The sequence below is a fragment of the Cervus elaphus genome, chromosome 24 (genome assembly GCF_910594005.1).
Source record: "Cervus elaphus chromosome 24, mCerEla1.1, whole genome shotgun sequence".
NCBI lineage: Eukaryota > Metazoa > Chordata > Mammalia > Artiodactyla > Cervidae > Cervus > Cervus elaphus.
In genome coordinates, this window is record NC_057838.1 from 56946024 (window position 1) to 56964226 (window position 18203).

General features: G+C 43.3%; 1 long non-coding RNA gene across 1 annotated transcript in view; it reads right to left on the bottom strand.

Annotated features, from left to right (window-relative positions):
• LOC122682653 overlaps nt 1–10204 on the bottom strand; it is a 277721-nt gene extending 267517 nt beyond the window's left edge. Inside the window, exons 1-4 of the long non-coding RNA XR_006337466.1 lie at nt 10017–10204; nt 9747–9904; nt 8445–8640; nt 5410–5534 (exon numbers count right to left, since the gene is read on the bottom strand). This is a non-coding gene — a long non-coding RNA (uncharacterized LOC122682653). The remainder of the gene's footprint in view (nt 1–5409; nt 5535–8444; nt 8641–9746; nt 9905–10016) is intronic.
• Nucleotides 10205–18203: the final 7999 nt, after the last annotated feature.

Consider the following 18203-nt stretch of genomic DNA (forward strand, 5'->3'; position numbering starts at 1 on the left):
ACTTTCATTAAAAATATTTAGATAATTTATAAATCCCCACAAAAAACATTAGTATCAAACTATTTAAAAGATTTTAACAGAATTATCTTTTTATAACATAAATATATCTTTCACTTGTCTATTCATTCCAAAAGGGAAATTTATAAAAATAACAAGTTATTTTCAATTTAAATATATATCTATTTGTTGGCATCCATTTTACAGCATATTACTTTAAGATCTGTATTTAGAATAGGTAACACTTCCAAATGACTCTGCTTCCACATTGCATTTGGTGCACATTAGGGTGACTTCTGCTAATTTTTATCACTTTCCACAGTACATTTGAAAAATGCCCTCAACATTACCCTTTCCACATCTCTCTGATCTCGTTTTAAGAGGCATTTTGTGCGTTTCCACCCCGCTTTCATAAGCCATGAAACTTTGATCTATCTCATTTTTTGTTTTAATTCTTCAGATGGCTTGAGAATTCTTTTACCTTCTACTTTAAGAACACGAGTACTGAATTAATTGTTTGGTTGTTAAAAATACATCAGATAAGCTGAGGTTTATTCCCTCCATTTTATCCTCTCCCCAGAGACTGCATAGTCGTCAGCGTGTTGAATAGCCTCTAGAATGTTGCTGCTGTTGCTTTTCTGTCTATTCACATTCAGAGATCTATACCTAAGGAAACAAATAATTTGGAGGTTGCTTTCTTTTTAAAACAACGTAAGTGGGATCAAATTGTAAATACGGTTTCACACTTCCTTTTTCTCAAGATTGTATCTTAGAGATTTGTCTCAGGACATATAGATCTACATAATTTTAAAATATTCTTACATTTTAAAGACTAAATCCTTAGCCTTCTTGGGGTAGCTCAGGTTTGTAAGGAACTTAACTATTCAGTGATCAAAACATGCCATTTCAAATTACGTTAGAATATATTGAACTCCCTGCTTCATGCAGATCCTGAGGGGAATCAGGTACTATCTTTGCCCTTGAGAGGAATCCAGGGTATTTCTTACAAGCATGAAAGAGGTAATAAACCCTAGAACCATCCATTCTTCTGCCAGATCATACATTTCATAGTTGAGAAATAAGTAATTCCACTGAAGAACAAAACTTAATTTAAACACTGTGCCCAAAGACTCAGAAGCTGGAAGGAACTGCAGAAGAGAATCCATCCTCTATATTTAGACACCCGGGATAGAAAATTAAGTCTCAGGAAAAATGAACACCCAGGTGAAACTGTGTACACAGCCCACGGGAATGTAATATGTTGCCATAAAATTTGTTATTCTGTTGGTACCATTTCTTTCTTCTGCATGTGTTTGGTATCTTCAGTGTTCTCCATAGCTTAAGTAAGGAAGAGTCCTATGTTTTCCAAGAAAAGGCATGGTCAATATCAACCAGTAGCAGGGAGACGGACAGGGAGTTTGTGGAAATATCTGTTAAGAGTTAGAAGCTTCTGTGCTGAGGCAGGGCTCTGAGACCTGCCTCACAGGGCCTCAGCGACATGCTGCCACAGCTTTAGAGATCTTAGGTGAGTTCCCACTTATCCCTTCAGCTGAGTCTCTGCTCACCCAGGTGTTCACATTTCTCAGGACACCAGGTTTAGTTTTCTCTGCGTGTATGTGCTCAGTCATGTCCAACTCTTTGCCACTCCATGGACTGGAGCCCGCCAGGCTCCTCTATCCATGGGATTCTCCAGGCAAGAATACTGGAATGCGTAGCCATTCCCTTCTCCATGGGATCTTCCAACCCAGGGATTGAACCCAGGCCTCCTTCATTACAGGAAGATTCTTTACTGCCTGACTCACCAAGGAAGCCCTAGGAATCCTCAAAACTGATCAAACCTTGTGGGCGTTCAATGTTCTTCTAAACTGGTTTGGTAGCAAGAGGAAATAGGATGGATATTAGACTCCAGGTGAGGAAGAAAACTGAGCAGAACCACACTCTCCATGGCAACTGTTAAAGCCCTGTAAGGAGCAGGCAGCTCCACTGTGCTCGAAGCCAGCGCTCTGGGACAACCCAGAGGGACAGGGCGGGGAGAGGGGCGGGAGAGGGGCTCAGGATGGGCGACACATGTATGCCCATGGCTGATTCAGGTCAGTGTATGGCTAAAACCATCACAGTATTGTAAAGTTATTATCCTCCAATTAAAATAAAGTAACTAATTAAAGAAATACTTATGCCTTGAAAGTTCCTAGATCCAAGCAGACTGACAGACGGTGTCTAGACCACAGCAACAAGCTGGGCAGAGATTTTTGAAAAATCCATATCATTTCTCCAAAAAGCACTGAGCTTCAACAGAATGATGACTGGAATAAAGGAGAAAGTTTTCTCCTAGAGACAATGAAAGCAAAGTTTTAATAAGATGGTACTATCAAATATGTTTAAAATGCAGCATATCCTAGTGCAGTGGATCACAAATGTCTGAATTACACAAGCATAAGAAGGACTTCTATTTTTTATTATTAAATTCATTTTCGATACAAGAAGATGAGTTTTTTGGGGAAAAAACCAGAAACATCAGGAACTGATTATTGACATCACAGAAAGATCTCCCAAGGGTTGCTTTAAAATATAATATCCCACTGATGCCCTTATAGTTTTTATTTAACTTTTAAAAAGTCTGCACTTTTTTTCCCAGTTGTGTTTAGGAAAATAATTTGTCCTTAGGATCTCTGAATCATAAAATATTAGGTTCTGTGGCAGGGATGTAACAGGACATCTTAATAGTCCTGGTAATTTAAGATACTTTGTTAAAACACTTGTCAACTAATAAAAAGAGGGTAGAATCCATCTCTGGCTGAGAAAATTATCTGTTAATCCATTTTTGTTTTGTTTTGTTTTAATTTGGACTTTTCTATAAGCAAGCAACATTTTTAGTCAATGCCATACGATTTGTATGCATAGTTACATTTTCGTCCTACACCAGAGACATGAGAAATCCTAATGAAAACCATGCTTTAAAGCTTACTGCAGCTCTCTTGCTTATTATGGCCCTTATATCTGAGTGCAAACGTTACACAGACCTGCTCTAGCCTCCAGTCTATTCATACATATGATATGTTTTATCAAAATCAATTACTCTCATTTACAAACAATAATATTTTTTATTTTAATGTATAAGCATATGGTATTTATGAATTAGTTATATGCAAATAAAGCATTACTAAAATTTTACTCAAAAGGGGTGATAGCTTGGTGAATCAGAAAACTTTTACCAAAATCATGTCTGATAAATTCGTTGGAAAATATGACTCTCCTTTTGACAAACCAACCCTCCAAATCAAAGATTTACAAATATGTCAGTTTGAATTTTAGCACCTCTTGCTTTGTATGTAACTCACTAAGAATTTGTTAGATACCAAACATGTTCTTGAAACAATTAAGAGTTTAATTTGAAGCAACTGAGCATTTAATCTGCATCACTTTTCAAGAATAGGGAGTGAAGCATTAAGTGATTTTACTCCCCGAAATGCCAATGGGGCTTTCTTTAATTTGGGTTCAGCTTACTTCTCTCCGGTAGTGACCTAGGAGTTTGGAGCACACATCTGGGCTGACACCAGCCACCCCCTCAAGAACGGCACATGACCCTCAGAGCCTCAGTTCTCCAAACCCGAGTTGCAGCCCTTTGGAGATTCACACGGTGCAGACAACGCCCAAGCGACCTTGTCCAGCAAAGGTGGGATGGAGACCACTGAACCACAGTCCAGGCCAAGGTGCCCTTGAGGGAGAAGGGCTAGTACAGGACTTTGATGGGTGTGGAGAATAAAGCATCTGGAAAACGCTTCGGAAAAGAGCAAAACAGTCTACAAAGATTTGAGTTTTATGTGTGTTTAGGAAAGGCCAGACAGGATGTAATTTGACATTCAGATTTAATTCTGCTGCTGATCTACAGCACTGGGAACATGCATCCTGGAGCAACCAGTGTCACTGGGAGCTGGCTCTATGCGAGAGTTCTACTAGCTTAGAAAAGACGACCTAGCAAAACACTCCGCTGCATTTTCCTACCATGGGTCTCAATGAAAACATCATAGCAAGTTTGCCCGATAAAAGAATGCAAGGTTTAAAAGCAAATCGACCTCAGTTTCTGCCTTGTATCTACCACAGACTAGCTGTGTGACCTTGAAGTAGATCTAACTTCTCTGGTCCTCTGTTTCCTCAACTACAGCATGGTGTTGATATTAATAATAATGGCTTTTTTCATAAAGAGTTTAATACATGCCAAGCAATGTTCTAGAAAGATATATATTAACTCAGGCTTCACAGGAAGTTTTTGAGTTTAAAATCTCTACTATCTTTTTTGTCCAGTTGAGGAAACAGGCTTCAATGGGTTAAGAAAGTGACTTCAGGGGCTTCCCTCATAGTTCAGTCTGTAAAGACGTAAAGAATCTGCTTGCAAAGTAGGAAACCCAGGTTCAGTCGCTCCCTGGAGAAGGAAATGGCAATCCACTCCAGTATTCTTGCCCACAGAATCCCATGGACAGAGGAACCTGACGGAATACAGTCCATGAGGTCCCAAAAGTCAGACACGACTTAGCAGTTATATGTATGTATGTATGTATGTAAGTGACTTCAGCTCATATAGCTGGAGTGTGCATGGTCAACCTCCAGATGAAGCTGCCTAGATCCAGAAACTGTGCCCTGAACCCCAACACCGTGAGAGGCAGGCGAGTTTCAGGTAAGGACAGGACCCTGGTCCATCAGGTCTCCGTCACTTACCATCACCTTGCCAAGGGGCAGCCTCGCTGTGCCTCACAGCACCCTTCCCTCCCCATGTGAACAGGGAATGAGGTTTACACAACATCTGCTTCTTGGCATTATTGTGAAGATTAAATGCGTTAATATTTGTTAAAAACTCTGCACAGTGCATGATAAGGGCTGGCTAGGTGTGTGGGTGCCTGTTAAGTCGCTTCAGTCGCGTCCGACTCTTTGTGACCCTATGGACTGTGGCCCGCCAGGCTCCTCTGTCCATGGGATTCTCCAGGTAAGAACACTGGAGTGGGTTACCATGCCCTCCTCCAGGGGATCTTCCCAACCCAGGGATCGAACCCAGGAATCGAGGCTAAGTATCCTGCCGTGCAGACAGATTCTTTCCCCACTGAGCCACCTGGGAAGCTCCTAGCTAGGTAGTTCAGTGCTATTATATCAGGATTCATACTCTTCAATGATGTGGACTGGAGCAAAGATTAAATAATATGTGTAAATTACCTGCCTGTACATAATAACCACCCAAAACATTATTCCTTTCAGGAAATTTAGTGCCAAGTGTGATGTGACTTAGGTGCTAGAGAGAGATGCCGAGGGTAGGGCACAAGGCCCCCTGTCACAGAGCTCACAGTCTAGGGGAGGCCAAGTTTAGTTTTCTCACCTCGTGTCAGAACATTGTCTTTAAGCAGCTGGTTATACCTAATTTCTCACCTGTCTGTGATAATGGTTCGTAACAGGATAAATGGGCTGAGAAGTGTTGATAGGTCCATCTTCCATCCCAGCCCAGAGGAGAGAATCCTATGGTGGGTCTTCCATTTCTCCTCACCAGGCATCCTCTGTGAGAAAACAGAAACTCAGTTAGAAGGCAGAAGAAGCCGAGTCACTCTCCATTATAACACACCCAGTGTGGGGGGAAGAGGAGTGAAAAAAGGCGCCCCTTCAGTGCATGGCAGGGGTGTGTGCACGTGTGCACACTGTTTGTGTGTATGTTGTGCCCGCATGCATGTGTCTGTGTTGTGAGTGTGTGTTTCTGTGTGTGCTGGGGTGGTGGTTCTAGTGTAGCTGCAGGGTCTGGGGAGATATAATAGAAGACAAAAAATGGGATTGTAGTTAAGTACTATAAGGACTTGCATCTTCTTATTTTCAAAATACAGGAGTAAAGGAACTCTGTTCCTTTTTATTACTTTGGATTCATTAATTGTGTTTGTGCAAGCCATGCCTCTTGGAGACCAAACAGCCATGTAGTTTTATGGGGTCTGGAGCACCTCTATTTGCCAGGAGAAGGCAATGGCACCCCACTCCAGTACTCTTGCCTGGAAAATCCCATGGAGGGAGAAGCCTGGTAGGCTGCAGTCCATGGGGTCGCTAAGAATCGGACACGACTGAGCAACTTCACTTTCACTTTTCACTTTCATGCACTGGAGAAGGAAATGGCAACCCACTCCAGTGTTCTTGCCTGGAGAATCCCAGGGACGGGGAGCCTGGTGGGCTGCCGTCTATGGGGTCGCATAGAGTTGGACACGACTGAAGTGACTTAGCAGCGGCAGCAGCAGTGCTGGGTCCATTGGTTCAACAGAGGCAGTCAATTCCTGCCTGTCCTTGAACCTGCCCTCATAGCAAATATTTCAGGCCTGGCTGGCCGGGTCTCAGAGAAGCCACAGCCAGCAGCCAGAAGGACTGGCCAGGGAAGGTGGGGCGAAGCCTGACAGAAGAGAGCTCAAAAGCCCAAAGAGTTTTCCTTGAAAGTCAGGCTTCATCCTCTGCTGCCTCGCAAGATCACAAGGGGCTCCCTCCCATTCATGGTTCTCCTGGTAAACGCCAAGGGGGAGTGAGGCGGCTCCTGCTGGCTCTTTCCAACAGAGATGTCACTCGGAATTGGAGCAGGCTGACCCACATGAGCCGATGGGCTTATTAGGGACGGTGGTTAGTGGAGAGGGTGGAGGATTGATGAGGAAGAACAAGAGGACAAAAGCCAAGATAGAACCAGTCTGACTGGCTCCTGACACGACCACCTGCCACCTCCAATTAGAGAGGTGAAGACTGCAGCAAGGTGAATGCTACACTCTCATGTGGTACAATCGTACACCTAGAATCACACGTATCACCTTTGAACTATGCTATTGAATGAAAGCACGCCACAGGCCTTGCCCACATTCAAGGTCACAAACACCAGGAATGAGGATCATGGGGTCACCAAATGAATCTGTCTGTCATAACAATGGTGGCCAACCGGTGGGTCTGCTCAGCCCCAAAATAACAGTCTTTCTCTAAGAACAGTCCGCCTTGGCAGCCGTGTGTGTGTGCCCTGGGAAACGACACCCTGACAACACTGTCTGACCTGTAGGTAGAGATCTGGCCCCAAGCAAAACAACCCTATTCTTTCCAGGATTTTGACACTGGGATTCAGACAGCCAGTTAGTCTGGCCTAGTTCCTTTCAAGGAAGAGTGAAAGTGTTAGTCACTCTGTCGTGTCTAGGTCTTTTATAACCCCTTGACTGTAGCCCGCCAGGCTCCCTTGTCCATGGAATTCTCCAAGTAAGAATACTGGAGTGGGTAGCCTTCTAGGGGATCTTCAAACCCAGGGATCAAATCCACATTGCAGGCAGATTCTTTATCATCTGAGCCACCAGAGAAGCCCCTTCAAGGAAAGGAGAGGTTTTATTAATAGTTCTTGGGTGGCCTTTTTCCAACTTGTGCATCTGGGACAGAGGAGAATGAAGTTGAGCCACAGCAGGAAGAATAGAGATAAGAGGTGGAGGAAAAACATTGTCTGCTTCTCCAAAAGCTATTTAGTTGCTGGTTCTTTATTTTCTCATGTCACCCAATGACTTTCAAATTTCAGAGTTCTGCTGATATCCTGTCCATAAATTCTTTATTTTGTGTAAGTTTGCTCAAGTTACCTCCTGTTACTTGTCAAGGTCAAGAACCACAACTAAGTAGAGACATCAGGGTGGGTTTTATTTATTCTTCACTTAGAACCTCTGTGTCATCCTTCCATCAACCTGCCATCCACTAAATAATATTTCTCTGCTTTCATCATGCACTTATCATCTAGGCACTGTCCTGGGTGTTAGGCTAGACAAGCAAACAAGATTCAGAGTCCCCACTCTCACCAAGCCACAATCCACGGAACCACTGGGCATATAAACAGAGTTATAGACGGGAGGTGCCGAGAAGCACCAAAAAGGGGCATACACATGAGCCAGGGAAGAGGCCTTCCTGGAATGCTTCCTGGAGAAGGTGCCCAAGCTGAGATCTAAGAGGTAAAGAGGAACTAACCAGCTGCAGGGGAAAAGAGAAAATTATTCCAGATAGTGGGAGGGGCTGGGAGAGTGACAAATCTGAGGAGAGCACCAAGTGTATGTGTAGAGATCTTTATGGAGATGGTGAGGAAGCTAACATTTTACTGGTCTGTCCCTGAAACATTACCTTCGTGAAGCTAGGGGCTATATTTTCAAATTATTATTTTGAAAATTCAGCTTGGCACTTGAGGATTTATTAATTAAAAATTGTGTGTGGACACATTATTTATTTTTTATTAATGTATATATATTAAAAGTAACTCTATTATGCATAGAGCTATGACTTTTGACAAATGCACAAAGCTATGTGTCCACCACTACTGAACAGAACCATCTTTATAAAAAATATCCTCATGCTTCCATTTTGTCATCAACCCCTCTCTCTACCCTCTTCCCTTCCAGGTATTCTCTACGTACAGTACTTTGTTTAATATTTGTACCCACCTACATGATGTATATACTGATTCTTCCTTCTTTCTCTGCTTCATTCAGGAAGTTGAGCAATTCGTGTGTGTGAACACAAAGCAGCCCATTCTCTCAGATCACCATGTTAAGACACTCAGGTTTCTCAGATAAGGCACAGGAAAAATCAATTCAGTCCTGAACACTGTACCCTGCTTCTCAAGACTTGGGTTCTGTGCTGAAAGGATTTAAGAACAAAAAAACAGCGTTATCTGTGGGTCAGGTCTGCCTTTCCTGGCCTTTTGCTAAGGGGCGAAAGGCACAGGTTTCATGGAGCCAATAAAACGCACCTTCTCAAGAAATGTTAAGACAGCTGGCTTCCAGATCCTCTGATTGTTATGTCTTTTTCAAGAGGGATTTATTAATTATTTTTAATCATGTCTTGATTTTACCAAGAAGGTCATGATTTCCATAGGCAGCTCACTGATAAACTGGGAAATGTCTTCATGTTGTGTTTTTCCTGGGGTATGGTGTAACTTTCTTTGTCATCAATGCATACGTCAAAGCAGGCTAACCAGAGTGTTTCCACAGACACAGCATATGGTTGGGTCATGCACACAGCCATCATAAATCCTTGACAATGGCACCAAATGATATTGTGACCTGGTCCTGTTGGAATCCAGATTTATGAAGATCTGAATGTGAAAACTGAGTGTTAGGAGCATGGATTTTTAAAAATGTGCCACGTGAATAGGTTTGTCTCTTATATGGCTACTTGCCTCCATATGTGGCAAGTGAATGAAAAAATACATGCAGAGGTAGTTGAAAAATTCTTGAGATGCCTCAATAAGCTTGCCTAGAGCCAGTGCAGAGTAAGCACCCAATAAATATTCATGAGTGAGTGGACGAACAGATGGATGAATGAAGTGGAACTGGAGTGAGTTATAAAGTCATCTCATTTTTCTAGAGAGCAGCTCGTCCTAGGAAGCCGTTGCCTTTCCAACACCTTTTTCCCTTTTCCACTTGTGACTACATGTTTTATTTATGAAAGCCCTGGAACCTCAGCCTCAGGGGCAAGTCCATCTTACTCCAGTCAATCAGAGAAAGGGACATTTCATGGAAATTGTGATTATTCTGGTCATAGGCACATGACCTTTTTCAACCCAATCAGACTGAAAGGGATGAGTTTAAGTTCGTGGCATGGGGAGAAACTGTCCATTTCTTCTGACAGAGGTGGGTGAGGATGCATGTTACTCTATCTGCTGCCCTAGAGTTTTCCCTTCCCTGCCAGCAAGACCCTGCCAGGGCTGCCCTCCTTATCTTATGACTTTTGAGGGGACTCACCTTTGGTTTGATGCTCTACAAAACAGAATGGGCAAGCATCTCATCCCTGACAATATAGTTGAGCTCCTGGATCTTCCTGGAAAACATCCAGATTCCAGACCACCTATTATTTGATAGTCATTTCATTCTGGCCTCAGTCAGGATTTCTTCTGCTTTCCCTTGAAACGAAAACAAAACAAAACAAAATAAAGTAAAAGTCTGAAGTTGAGAACAGAATAATAAAGAAGGATGGGCTATTTTGTGTTGTTTCCAACAGCAGTTAACACCAACCTTTGCACATAGTGCACACATGAAGATCACTTCTAGGTCTTGTCTTTCATTGCATGTATCCTGGGAGGTAAGTATTGTTATGCTGGTTTTACTTGCTCCCGTCAGGTAAAATTTGCCCATCTGGAAAAGAAGTCCTCTTCCTTGTCCAGTTGGGGTAACTGCACATGATCTTTCCCTTATTGGTTTTGCCTGGTTCCTCTGGTAACACAGATAAAAAGAGCTTTCTGTTATCTCATATTCCATGACTCTCCATATTTTCAGCCATTTATACCGTTGCCCTTCTCATTAGTTCATGAAATTCGGAAAACACCTTAGCGGATATTCCTTTTACAGTTACTGTAAGCAGGGTGCCAGGCAAGTTACACACATAAAATATAAAATAATTCTTGCCTCAAAAGATCTTATCTTCTAATTGGAATGGCAGAGAAGAGCATTTCAAACAGTGATAGGAGACCTGAAAAAAAGAGAAATACCAGATTGTTAATCATTATAAATAGCATGTCATTAATTCTTGGATGAGAGGAATATAATAATAGCTCTCAAACCCAAACATTTTCAGTCCCTTTTCCCAGCACTATCTTTTGCCTAGAAGGTTGTGGTAGTTTCCAGATCTATCAACTTCTACCCTGTGTAACATCTGATCAAATCTCTGCATGGAAGCCAAGAGGGCTCATGTAGAAGAAAAACAGACCCTGACATTCCTCTGATCTTTGTTTGGTGCCTATAAGACCTATTCACCCTTCTTCCAATTTCAGCTCAAGGATTATGTCCTCAGAAAACTCTTTGCTGACTTCCCCACTGTGGTAGGAGAAAACCCACCACAGGCTCTCAGGGCACAGGACTGTTTCTGTTGGACTTACCCCACTGGAATTCTGCAGTTGTTTGTATCATCACTGAAATATCACCTGTCTCCTCACACACCTCTAGGTGGGCAAGGGTTTTATCTGTGCTTACCCTCTATTGGATCTCCAGGGCTTGACAAGGTGTCTGGAATGTGGTAGATGCTCAATAAATACTTATTGGAAGAATGACCGTATACATAGACTCCACACTCACTTTGAGCACCATGTTATGAACCTAACCACATGGTCATTTACTTCTTAGAACCACCCTCGAGAAAAGTGCTGTTGTGTTGCCCCATTATACAGCTGGAGTACATATTTAGATAAAATAGCATGGCCAAGGTCACATACAGGTGACAACTTAGGGGTTCCAACTAGGCATGTGACATTAGAAACTGAACTCTTTATCACTGGCCTCTACCATGTCTCATAGATGAAGAATGTCCTGGAAGTTTAGAGAAGGAAGAAACTTAATGAGTCAGCAGGAGTCTGGGCTAGGTTCATAAGACAAGATGGTTTTGGCCAGGGAGGTAATAAGCAGGTGGACGGGCACACAAGGATACTGCTGGCATAAGGCACCTTTGAGAGAGGCCCCTCTTCTATGCAGAGAGTTATAAAAAATGGCCCATCCCCCTGTAGATAGAGCCCAGCATCAGGAAATGAGAATGTTGGTAAGTCAAGCACTGGCTCGCTTCTGATCTTATTTTCTCCTCAGCTGGGCAATTTTTTTCGCAGTGCACAAACCACATGGCTGTATGCAGTACCCTGTAGACTTTAAGGTTTAGAGGGAAAAAAGCAAGAGGTGAAGCAATCCATTTGGTTAGAGCAGATGCTTTTGGAGGGAAATGCAAAAGTCTAAGACTTGCCCTGTCTAATATAATTAGCTGCCTGTGCTGATTTAAAACTAAACTAGCTAAAATGAAATATAATTTACAATTCTGTTTCCCAATCATACTCCTTTTTCAAGTGCTCAGTAGCTATCTCTTGCCAGTGGCTACCATCTTGGAGAGCACAGATAGAGAACATTTCCATTATTACACAGCACTAGTCTAGAAAGCAAGCTGAAGCCACAGTTTGTAAAAAAAAAAAAAAAAAAAAAGCAAGAAAGGGTTGTAATCTGGGAAGCGATGGTGCTAGGAGGAATAACAGTTACCATTTACTGAAGAATTCAGATGTGCCTGGTAGTATACTAAGGCAATATCTCATTTAATCTTCACAAGGGTCCTACAGGGGGATAATATTCTTATTATCCTCAATTTATAGGTAAGAAAATTGGGATCCAGTGAGGTTAAATAACTCTTACAGTTTCAGGTCTGCCTGATTCAAGAGGTTCTACTTTATACCATGCTCTTTCTGCTCTGTATCCAAATTAGTCTGATGATGGGAGTAAATTATTCAACAAATCACAGACTGAGGTCAGGGAGGCCCGCTCAGCAGCCTCAGAAATATTCTAGGCATGAGATGATAATGTCTTCCACTGGAGGGTCAGGAGCTTCCTTTGCAGAAATCTTCAGAAGGTCCTTGTTCTTTGTCCCAGGCCTGAAGTTTGCCTCCCTTCCTTCCTAACCATTCATTGCAATGGGCTGCGTTTTCTTTGGAATCATCTTTGCTTATCTTTTTGCTCCTTGTGTTGGTCTTTCCAGAGAAAATTGTGTTTGCATTAGATTTTAACCTAATAAATTTTTATCCCTGGGAGGACATCTCCCGCTTCATCCTGCTGCTAGGCCTCCCTCTAGAGATCTCAGGACACAGCTGGAAAGCCTGTGTGGGCCCCACCGCAAGCCAAGCCCAGAAATCCCATCTGGAAACGTAAGTGGCAGAAGCCTTCCCGCTTCTCCCCCGGTAAATGGAAATGCACCGAAGGATCCCACTTCCTGCTGGGATACGGTTTCTTTTTGCTTCTTAGGCCTCCTGGTGTTAAAGGTAAACTTTTCCTTGGAGCAGTTCTGTCTACATTGTGATCTCCAGCAGTCTGAGTTTGTGGCTGATTCAGCTTTAGATGAAGTCTGTCAGGCGATGGAGATGAACTGACCCTCCCCCAGTCTGGTAAAGAAAACTGGTCTCCAGTATGTGGTTTCGTGACTTATGGACAAGCGGATCCCCACTGACTCCCCTGAGGAAGTCTGCAAAAGAAACCAGTGACTACTGGTCTGTGTGTGGCAAGCTGGGGAAACTGAGGCACGGGAGGATGGAGAGAATTTCACATGGGTCAGAATTAACTAGAACAAGAAAGAAAACCATGACAGCCAGGTTGCCTGGTCATGCTTTAACCACAACCCACACTTGCCTATTTAGTTACAACAAACACAAAAGAGATAAACATAGATGGAAGTTAGTCTAAACACCAAATTTTAGAAGTTTTTCCTCTGATGTCTAGTCAGCCATCCTGACCTTTATTGGAGGATAAACCAGCTCACAACAGCTGTGGACAATTATTTACTGTAAGTCAGAGACGAAAGAGCTTGGATAATGAAGGGAATTCAGCATGAGAAGGAGAGCAGAGTGCTTGGTACCAGAAAGTTATCTTTTAACTCAGTTCTTGAATTCCAAAGATCAAGCTACCAAGCTCATGATAGAAGAGGTCCTGGAAAAGCCTAGGACGTGTGGGGCGGTGGGCTTTGCTCGCAGTCAAGGGGTGTTATGAAAGTGCATAGCCACACCTGGCCCTTCTTCAGCCTCGGATGGTCCAGGAAGATACTCCACGCAGATGCTACTGAGATGACGTGTCCCTTGCCGTCCATTAAAGTGATCTATAGCTGGCTGTGGAGTCACCCAACCATCTTGGCTACTCAATAAGAAACAGATTTGGGTTCCCTCACTCAGGCTGTCAGATTTTACAGCCGCCGGATGATCTCCGGCAGTGTGGCCTCTCAGCGAGACACTGCTGAAGTGGGCTCGGAAACATTTGGCAGTGAAGAGGGGGACAAAAGCTTTGCATAATTCAGGGGTGAGTTCAAAGCCAATAACATTTACACTCTATGCCAAGAAAGCATTTTAAAGCCAGTGAGGTGCCTCTAAGCCAATAAGGTGTTATTACCTTTAAGCATATCCCTTTCTACCCTTTGATAATAAGCGCTGTTTTAACATATTTGAAAATACCATCCTCAACTTAAAACAGGATATGTCACCTCTGCACTTTGAACTTCCAAGAGGACAAGAAGTCTTACTTGAAGCTGATGCACTTTACTATAGGCACACACGCACACACACACACACACACACACACACACACACACACACACACACACACACACACTCCCTCTCTCTCATTCTTACCTGTGCTGCAAAATCTATCTGGCCACCTTGAGTGTGACAAGATCAATGAGACTAACGAATGAATTTCCTCTCCAGGGGCTTCTGGCCTAGAGACCCACCCACAGTACAGGGGAAATTTTCCTGCAAACACTCCCATATTTTGAATGGGGTTCAGCCCCATGTGATGCTTTTCAGAGCAATCTCCTATCCTGAAAGAAGGAAAGCTGAAGATTCTGTGTTCTAGAATTTTAACAAAACAGACCACAAAACCCACTTGCTCCCAAACTAAATTCTAAGTCTGAATCTGAGAACAACTGCAGTCCTTAAGATACAAATTAACAACAAGCAGGGAACGTTATACTTGTCCTTGACAGAACTGTTGGGCACAAGAGCATAGAGACAAGAACAAAGCTTTAAAAAAAATAAGAGCAAAGCCTAGGACTAGATGGCTTGGGTTCAAATACTGGCTCAGCTATTTGCTCATTATGTGACCTTGAACTTATCACTTCCTTTACATGGCTGGTGAATCCTTGTGGATTGAAATTGTGAGTCAGAACTGGAAGAACCCTGGAGATCATCTTGTTCAACCATCATCTCACTAGTCTTACCCTGACACTCCAGAATTTCCAATTCTCAGCCCTTCATTACTGGTATCAGAGAAGACCAGGAAGGTGTCTGCAGGCAGAGAAAGAGGAAAGACAGGAGGTCTACTGACTCTTTTGCCAAATATCTTGGTCTCCTTTGGAAAATACCTGAGAGTTGCTGAGGTTTTGAGGGTGGACAATAAAACAATAAAATGTAAAGATTAGGCGCTCAGGAGGTTAATTGGCAGCTAAGAAATTGCTTATTATTCTCCACTCCTCCCTCCCCTCCTCAATCCAGGATTCCATCCCCTGAAATGACTCCAGGTCATCCATGCTATTTCTTCCACTCGCAGTGTCCTTTCCCCCTTTCCACCTGGGAAATCTCTACTTATTATTCAAGGTCAAGGCCAAGGTTCACTCTCCTGTAAGGTTTTCTCAGACAGTATCACTAATTCTAATGATAGAAAAGTTGAGTATCTACTAAGTGCTGAACACTGTGCTCAACACTTTCCATGATGATCTTATTTCATTCAGGAATCCTCACTACTATTCTATGAAGCAAATACTATTGTGACCTCCATTTCAAGACAAGGAAGGAAAGTCTTACTAGAGTTAAATAACTTGCCCAAGGACACAGAGCTTGTTAGTGGCAAGGCTAGTTTGAAGATCAGATCCTCCTGATTCCATAAGCAAGCTCTTCCCCATCTGTCAGTGCAACTTCCTCAATGAACTCATGTATTGGCTACATCACTTTCCCCGTTTAACTTCACATCTTTTTTCTTCTCTACTAGATTAAAAGTCAGGTGGTATGTTATTCTGCTTTAAATCTCTAATAGTTAGCTCACTGCTTGGCTCACAATAGATGCTTAACATAAATGTGTACACATGTGTTGAATGGAGAAATGGATAGATGGATGGGTGGAAGGAGGGAGGGAGGAAAGGAATCAAGGAAGACATTTCCAACTTCTTCAAAGGTGAATATTCTAAACAAGCTAAACTCTTTCAAGTACACCAAACACTGTGTTCCATGAAGAAGACTGTTAGTGCTTTCTGAAAAATGTATCTAGTCAATACATATTTTACATTGACCCTGGGCCTTACTAATGGCAGAAAATTCAAAGGAAAGTCAAATCTCTACTCTGTACACCTATGGCCACAGAAAAGAAGCCTGGAAATGTTGGACAGAGTAGAAAACATCTGGACCAGGTCATAACCTTGAAGAATGAAGATATATGCTCTCAGAGTTCAGTCTTTTTACTTAAAAAACAACAACAACAAAAAAACCCCTTACGTACTTCTCATGACTTCATTGCCTTGCTTTTTGGTATGTCCTCCAAGGAAGAAGTCTCACCCACAAACTTCAAATAGGTAAGCCTGCAGCTGCTACAAATTCAAGTGTTTAGACTACATCAACTTGCATTTATTAGGGATGCATAAAAAAAATCTAGAGAAAATGAGAACAGATCTTAGCCTTGAGCAAAAATATATAAGGCACCAAAGAGACACATTAGGAGAGGTTCAGAAGTCAGTACTTGTGGCTCAGCATTCAAACTGGCCTGCCCAGAGTGCAAGTCTTTCCTCAGAGTGCATGATCCAGGGTGGTCACCATTTGGTATTTTCAAAGCCTGAAGGATGCAACCTGAGAGGCAAACATGAGTTTCCAGGTAGGAACAGAAGTAGAATCCGAATCCTGGGTGACATGTTAAAATACAGTCTCATGGTCTGCAAGGTCTAAATGCTTTGAAGCAGCATCATGGTTGGGACCTCATAGTCAGGCTGTGATGGGAGAGCATCCCAGGCCCCTCTCTTGAGGTGCTCTCAGTGCAGAGAGGCTGACTGCTTGCATGATTGGTGGCAGAAGGTAGGTTTGGAAGCTGGATTAAGTGAAAGCTTCTGCCATCTGTCTTTGATCCCAAAGGGCTAAGTCCAGATGAGTTCCTACAAAGAACTTAATGATTTCAAGTTTTGCAACCCCTGTAGGTATCTCAGCAAAGGCTGCTTTAGTTCTAAGCAGATACTCTTGCTTTGGGTGGACATAAGAAACTGTTTTCTACCTTGATTTTGCACAACTTCATGTTGGAAGAAGGGGCTTTTATACATTAGGGGGATGTCCTGTATGTTTCCATGTCCTAAACATGAGAAACAATCAATGCTTCCAGTTCTGAGGTGATAATAAGTGTAAGAGACTCTGATATGACATTGTCTCACTTAATCCTCACAAGCAGTCATGAGAGAGAGGTGTACATTCAGCTGTTCTATGGTTAGGATCATGAACCTTTTTCTGGTTATTTCACCGCAGACAGAATTACCTGGGGCTTCCTTTCACACCCAGCTCCACTCTTGTGCTGATCAGTGTACAATGCTACCCAACTTTTCATAGTCATTCAAGTCTCCCCTAGGTTCCTGATGACTGGAACTGTGTTTCAGCCTCTTGTGTGCATCACAAAGTACAGTGGACACAAAAACAGCTCAATGAGTTGAACAAGCTTTTTTTCAATGAAAAAGACATACAGAATTTTTCAGATACGGAATTTTTCATGCACCGAGTCTAACAGGAATTAATTAAGAGAGGAGTGATGTCAACAGGAGAGTGGAAGACTCTGGGGTGCAGCTGAGGTTGGAGGGACCATCTCATATCAAGATAGGGATAGGGTGAACCTGGGAGCCAAACAAAGGGTGTCTGTTGCTGGAAGATAAATGTTCTGTTCACTCAGGAAAGAAGACCACTTCAAAGACCATTTGTTGGCTTGGTGAGAAGCTGTTGCCAAGGTGAAGAGTCCCTGTGTCCCAACTGCCCATAAACATGTCTTCGAACAGCAGGAAGGAGCTGCACAAAATGGCTGTGGTTGCCAGAGCAGGGAGCAGAGCCTCAGGAAGCGGATGCGTCTCCCTCAGTAGCACCGACAGAGCCAGGAAGGGTTCCACGTGCCGATCGGCCAAGACAAACACGGCCCAGCGCTGCCGGGGGTGGGAGGGTGGCCAGGGGCAAGCAGCTAAGCCACCACAGTCACGCAGCCTCTCGAAAGCCTGTGGTTGCAAGAGCGCAACCAGGGCCTGTGGTTTCCGGCCGCCTGCCTGCTACACAGCTCGGGCTCCCTGTGACTCACGGCCAATGACGTGCCAAGACTTCACGTCCCATCTCCAAGGGAGCTCAACCCGCATAGCGCCATGGTCGTTCCCACTGTTTCGTCCTCTCAAGCAGCTTAATGGGGGGTGAATGATGACCAGGATGTGAGTGGACAACTTCATAGGAGCAACCAGCTGTAAATGTGCCCTGCCCAGGCACGCGAGGACACAGCAGAGAGCCAGGAACCATCAGCTATGCTGAGCTAAGGCTGCTATGTCTTAACTCTGCTGGTAGAGAGTTGTGTGTGGTGGGGGGTGGGGGGAAGGCGGGGAGGGGGGACACATGAGAGGGAGGAAGAGAAACTAACATTTATTGATGTCAGGCCTCTAGAGAGATGGTGTGGTTGGGTGGTTAAGAGTGTAGGCGTCGGATTGCATCT